This window comes from Cinclus cinclus, chromosome 5 (assembly GCF_963662255.1).
Source record: "Cinclus cinclus chromosome 5, bCinCin1.1, whole genome shotgun sequence".
NCBI classification, from domain to species: Eukaryota; Metazoa; Chordata; class Aves; order Passeriformes; family Cinclidae; genus Cinclus; species Cinclus cinclus.
Genome location: NC_085050.1, coordinates 7,313,037 through 7,319,540, shown reverse-complemented (window position 1 = coordinate 7,319,540; position 6,504 = coordinate 7,313,037). Strand labels below are relative to the sequence as shown.

General features: G+C 47.6%; 1 protein-coding gene across 1 annotated transcript in view; it reads left to right on the top strand.

Moving 5' to 3' along the window:
* Positions 1-1,361: 1,361 nt before the first annotated feature.
* FAM53A (family with sequence similarity 53 member A) overlaps positions 1,362-6,504 on the top strand; it is a 69,409-nt gene continuing 64,266 nt past the window's right edge. The window contains exon 1 of the mRNA XM_062493318.1: positions 1,362-1,400. The gene's annotated coding sequence lies outside the window, so the exon portion shown is untranslated. The remainder of the gene's footprint in view (positions 1,401-6,504) is intronic.

Below are 6,504 nucleotides of genomic sequence, written 5' to 3'. Positions count from 1 at the left end.
GATACCTCACAGGGAAATAAGGTAAATTCAGCTGAAAAACTCGTGGGTCGAAGGAAAGGTAAGTGAAATACCACTCCATGTGCAAACAGAGAACAGGGTGCAGAAGGCTGAGACAACAGATGGTTGTCACAGGGACCAGAAGAGCTTGATAACAGTTACCGTGAATAAGAAATACCTGCAGCGCAGTAATGTTAGGTCTGTGGGCAGCAGTAAATCAGGGTTTGGTTTCTCATGACGTTAAGGATTATGCACCCACATAAAGCAGCCTCTGCCCTGACAAGTGCACGGTGTAATTGTTGTCCAAACACATCCCACTTCCACGCTCGGGCTGACTCAGAGCCGCCCCTGAGAAGCTCCCATAGGAAGGACTCTTGTGGGGCGAGCAGCAGACGTTGGGCGGCTCTGCGCCGCATTTCGGGGGCGATGAGGAGCTCCCGGCTCCTCGGTGTGAGTGGAAGCAGGGAGCGGGCAAGCAGAGGGCAGTGTAGGCACACGGACACAGCGCCGGGATCGCCGGCTCCAGCGGAGCGAACGGGAGCAGCGGGAGCGCCTCGGCCCGGGGGGCTCTGGGGGCGCCCTGCCGCGCCTCGGCCTGCTTGTGAGCACATCACCACGACTTCATTCTTATTGAAAAAAAAAATAAATAAAAAAAATAAACCATTAATTCTAAGTTTGGATAGGATTTAACGATCAAAAGCTTCAGGGGTTTACTTGTTTTTAATGGGGAATTCTGCGAACAAAAAACTGATTACAAGGATGGAGCCAAATCCCTGCCAAGGATACGGACAAGGATCGTGGAAGCAGATGAACTAAAATTTCCCATTCACCAGAATCCACAAATGGGCCAAGAGCAAAATGAGCATAGGCAGAAAGGGTGCCAAGAGCCAGAAGGAAAAGGAAGAGAAGGAGGGAGAAGAGGAGGAGGAGGAAGAAGAAGAAGACGAGAAGGAAAACGAGGAAAAAATAGTAGGAGAAGGAGGGTACGCAACCCCCTTGCGGCTCCATCCGGGCACTCGATGACGTCATCACCCCGCGCGCGAAGCGCGTCTTCTGCTCCGCGCGCCCCTCTCCCCTCCGCACGCGCACTGTCCAGCCAATGACGGCCGCCCGCCGCCGCAAGGCCTCCTGGGGGCTGTAGTCCAGCGCGCACTCACCACCCCCCCCGCCACCACAGCTGCGCGTCCCTGCCGCGACCGGGGCAGCGCCCGCCCCCCGCCCCTTTGTAGGCGGGGCCAGACCGAGCCGCTGGCCAATGGCAGAGTGGGTCAGGGTTCGCCGGGCGTGCGGCGCGGCCAATGGGAACGGGCGGGCGGTGGAGGGGGCGTGGCCGGCGGTGTTTTGTTCGGTTGCCATTCAGCAGCCCGGTCCATACGCGCGGGGGAGGCGGCACGGCCGCGCAGGTACCGGCGGCTGCTGTGCGGGGGGGGGGCATGGGGCGGGGGGGGTAACGAGCGCGGCCGGCAGGTAGCAACAGTCGAGCGAGTAACAGGTGACAGCCGTGTAGGCAATAGCCGGACGGTAATAACAGCCCTGCAGGCAGCAGCCGGAGAGGCAGCAGCCCCGCTGTCGGCCCGCAGGCAGTGCGGGGCAGAGGGGAAGCGGCCCGGCCGTCCTCGGAGCCCTTTGCGGAGCCCAGGAGGCCGTGCGCACCGCGCAGCTCCGGGCGGGCGGGGCAGCGAGCGCGGCCCGGGGGACCCTGCGGGGCGGGGGTGTCACCCCGAGGCTGCGCTTCCCCGCAGCGGCACCTCCTGCTGCCGCAGGGCTGCAGCCTGCTCATCCCTCCGGTTACGTGGACAGATAGGTAAAGCGGTGTCACTATTGTGCGTTTTGTTTTTACTGTCCGCGCTCGGCCCGGGCCGCGCTCCCCCCGCACCGCCGGTGCTGCTGCCGTGCGCCGCTGGGAGCTGGAGGCGGCCGCGCCGCCGGGAGGCAGGAAACCCGCAACCCCCAAAAATTGAGTTATTATCTTTAATAGTCGCTGCTGGAGCGGGAGCCGGGCCGGCTGCGCGGCGCTGCCGTGTCTCCCAGGGCCCTGGCCTGGCCCGGCCGTGCGGGGAAGGGAAGGTGCCCGGCCCGGCGGGGCTCGGACATTCCTTTGTGCCGCTGCCCAGGAAACACATGTCTGTAGGCACGTACCCCGGCGATTTTTGAGGCGATTCCCCCCTATCTGGCTCAGGGATGGAGTTAACCTCTGTGGACGTGCCTGTTTCTTCACAATAGCTGCCTTCCATAGTGATTTCTGGGTGGAAATAGTGGTTATTTTCTTTCTTCACCTCCCCTCAGTAATCGGGAAGTTGGTTTCTAGTTTATGGCCCTGAAGTGTAAGGACCAGTTGGACTCAGTGGGCGAGTGAATAGGCTCTTTGTGTTAGCCCTGCTTTTCTCTAGGCAATAACGTGGCTTTGTTCCGGTTATTTGGCTTATTAAATGTCTTCTGGCCTGCTGGAAGGCTGGATAGAAATGTGTGTTTGAAATTCTGGGTGCTATTTCAGGAGGTCGCTTCAGGTCCTTGGAGATAGAGCAGGCACCCGCTGTGGAGGCTTCTCAGGGTTGGTGTTCAGGGATCTGAACTGGGGTTGGGATAGAGAAGTTGAGGCGTTTTCCCCTTTAGGGAAGGGCATCCCCATCCCAGCATTGAGAAGCTATGGAGCAGCACCTCAGCTTTGGGGTTGTAGGGTTCAGAGGAACTGGGGGATTCTGTCCCTGGCTTTCATGATGAGTGCCAAGTCCTCTGCCTGGGAATGAGTTGAGCCAGCTGGTCAAATCCATTTTCTGGTTCACTGTGCCTACATTAAAATTAGCTCCCGAGAGCAGCTCTTAGAGCCTTTACTATTGCATTGCCTCCCGTTCCTTTGCCTGACTGATAACAAATATTTTTGTCAGAAAATTTGCCTTTTTTGGCAAGAACCAGTAAGTTTGTATCTCTTGTGGCAAGCTGAGACGTTCCTGGGTGTGTTTTAATTGTGAATGGCCTGCTTGCTTCTAGTCGAGCTTATGAAATGTGAAGCACAATGTTTGCTGAATAGCAGAAACTTTCCTGGTGAAGCATGTTACTTGATCTGGTTTTATTTGAGGTGCAGTGTACTTGTTTAAGCCTGAAGAGCTTGTATACTTTCAGTTACTGAGCTTCCAAAAATGCCTGGAAGAATTGCACTCAGAGGCAGGAGACTAAAACATACATTTTAAGTAGCTGTACATAAGCTGGTGGAACTCTGAACTAGAAAATGGGTTCACTACTCACTCATTTTGAATTTCCTTGAAATACTCTTCATATTATCATGTCTGCTGTTTTTAATGAGGTCTTATTTTTTTTTTTTGCATCAGTAGCAAGATGCTACACTTGATCATATGTGGAAGTCAATGCTTCCTATTAGACACAAACTCAAAATAGTGATCTGCAAGATCAGCCCCCTAATGAGCTGATACCCTTTTGGGATGTTCCTGTGGAAATCTGGCAGTCCTCTAGCGGCCTTTACCTGCCAGTGCTTAACCCATAGTTATTGTCCTTTTAGCTGGGGAATTAAAGTTGGTTAAATAATTCTAAAGGGATATTTTAAATTCAGGATGGCTAAACTTCCCTGCTTTCTTTCAAAAAGCTGCTTTTCTGCAGGGTGCTATGATTCAGAAGAATGAGGAGGCTGAGAGAAGAAATATTTATCTTTGCAGCCATTGTGTTAAGCTTTGGAAGTTTAGTAGAGGTGTAAAAATATATTTATGAAAATATGGTGGGCAGATAAACTGAAAGCCTGACTGTACTGAGAAGACTGCAATTTATTGCATGGATTGCTTTATTTAAAACAAAACCTTGAAGGATTTATTCTTTCCTTTAGGAATTCCTTGAGAGTCTGGTAGCCATTACTGGGTCTCCCTTTTTTAGTTCCTTCTATTCCCTTCTCTGTGCTTTCTCCCCCTTCCTCTGTAGCCTCCCCCCAATCTACATTCCTTTGTGTTAGCACTGATGATGGCAGTTCTAGTCACCTCCTGTGGTTTGATAGATTATTCCCTTTAGAATCATGGTGTACTTAAAACTTTCCAAACACAGTTCTTGCCTTGCTCCTCCACTTTTTTGATGCTGGCTTTGAGTTTTGTTCTAAAAATTTGTCCTCTGGGGTTCTGCTTTTAGTTGTCTTAAACTGTTAAGAAGTCTCCTTAAGCCTTTTAGTGGAAAATACTAGTATTTATGTTATGATTTACATTTCTTTTTGTGTATGTTGATGTTAATAATATAAACAGAAATTTTGTATTTTGGCAATGGGGAGCTGCTCTCTCCCCTGCAAGCTCACAAGTTCTGTGCTTTCTTTTTAGACAAAATTTTGCTTGCTTTAAGTTGTAGTTCTAATTTTTATGAAATAAATTCTTGGATTTTTTTGATTACTGCATTGTTGAGATCTACTAGTTAGGTAAGAATGATCTTGCAGGTACTGTTTCAAAATGCAAGAGATTCTTGTCCATTGTGGAATTATTTTCAACTTTTACTTTTGATAGTGTGAATAGCATAACCTTGGGGGGCTGGTGGTGAAACTGCTCACAAAAACCTGTGGTGGGCTTTATGAGCACTCCTGAAGGAAGGATTAATCAGCACAAGGAAGCCCTGTTCAATTGTGGGGAAGAAGTTCATGGCTAGAAATGCAGCTACTTGAAGTCAGTGTGGTGTCTGATACTTTCTTGGGAGGTAAGCTTTAATCTCTTGGCTCTGTATGCCTGTAAGGGAGCCCTTTACATGCACAATGTGCTTTTTGGTTATCATAAAGTCTGTGTCCTTAATGAGATCTTAGCACTGGAGTACTGCAATCCAGTGATCAGTCTTTAAAAAAAAAAAAGACACGTTCACTTTGGTTTCTCTTAACTGTAAAAACTCTGTTATAGGGGATTTGAGAGAATCATGTTTTCAGAAAATGGTTTTCTTTAAGGATTTTCTTCTCACTCAAAAGGAGGCCTGTAAAAAAAAAAGAGGGGGGTGTGGCATATTTTAACTCCTTTCTAGGCTGCTCTACAGTTTTTTGTTATGAACCAACTGAATATTTTGGTTCTGTTAAATATAGAAAAACCTGAAATCTAGGTAACTGTCAACTCTTTAACATAGCCCTTTCTACATTTGGTGCTGTTCTGGTTTTTTGGTTGTTTGGGGGAATAATATCAAGCTGGCAAGAAGCTGCTCAGCTAACTGCTAATGCTTTGCAGTGGGTGTAAATAACTTCTGAAGGCCGTGTTGCAGCTAATTTTTAGGCTGAGGAGAGGAAGTAGGCAGGGTTGTTACTAAATACATTATCTGGGTTATGGCTCTCAGTTTACTGACAGCACTGTTCTTTTAAGCAAGCAGTTGCATATTATGCTTTAAGGTAATATTAAATATTTCAATTAAGACATTTAATGAGTTATAAAAGCAAAACTAATATAATTGGCTTTCTTCTGTTTGAACTTGGGTGTATTCTGGCAAATGCAGGTGCCATGTTTTGCAAGTTGGATGTTAACAGTAAGATCAAGGGTTCTGATCACCTGATGTTCTCATCATTGCTCTGAAAATGATATGACAACATGGTTTTAAGTACCTGTGAGAATTAAACTGTAGGAAAGCAGTGGGGAGAATTGTCAGTCATGTATCAGGCCCAGAGCTTGGGACATCCAGTGCCAGTGATGGCAACTGCTCTTCAGTGTGTGTGGGTCTGTGCAGATAGAGTCAAGGGTGTGAAATCAAACTGCATTTTGCCTGGAGCTTTCATTAGAAGTGCCATTTGCAAAGCTGATGCTGTGTACCAAGACCTACACGTCATTGTGGGGAGGGCATTTGAGCTTCAAGAAAGCTCTTTCTGCATTTGCTGAACTTCAGAAATGGAACACCCAGCTGGTGCAGGAAATAGTTGTAGAAATAAGTGCTGCTGCACCACTGTCTATGCATTTGCTTTTGTGCTTTAGCCTGAGATGTATGATGCTGGAAGACAGAATCCTAATTCCATTTGTTTAAAGGAATAGCTGTTTCTCCTTAAGACTCCCCTCATCCAGCCAGCTTTGACAACCAGCTTTCTGTTCATTTGTTAATTCACCCCAGTTTTCTTGGGTTATCAAAGATCACATTTTTAACTTGCCCAGTTCTACGTTAAAGTGAAGGTATTAAAAATGAAGGAAAATGTGTACTGTCCTAATGAGACCTCATGTAACAGGGCTGTGGCTTTTCTTTTACTGTCCCCTCCCCTTGAGCCATTAATAGGAATAATAGAAACTTCTGTTGGTTATATTAACTTTAGGTCCCTAATTTGCATCTCAAGTAACACTGTGAATAGCATTAATGCCTTCGAGGGGTTTAGGAGGTTTTTTAATTTGTAGGGTAAATGTATTTTTTAACCTAATTGGGCAGTTCAGATTATTGCAGCATGTTTAATTTTTGCTCTGCACAGCTTGTGTTGGTATCAGTGGCTCTAAATCATTCCTTCAGTGCTGTGCACATGTGTTATGTTTCACCTTCTTAATTGTGGCTTTAGATTTTGTCTTGGTAAAGTATTCATCCAGC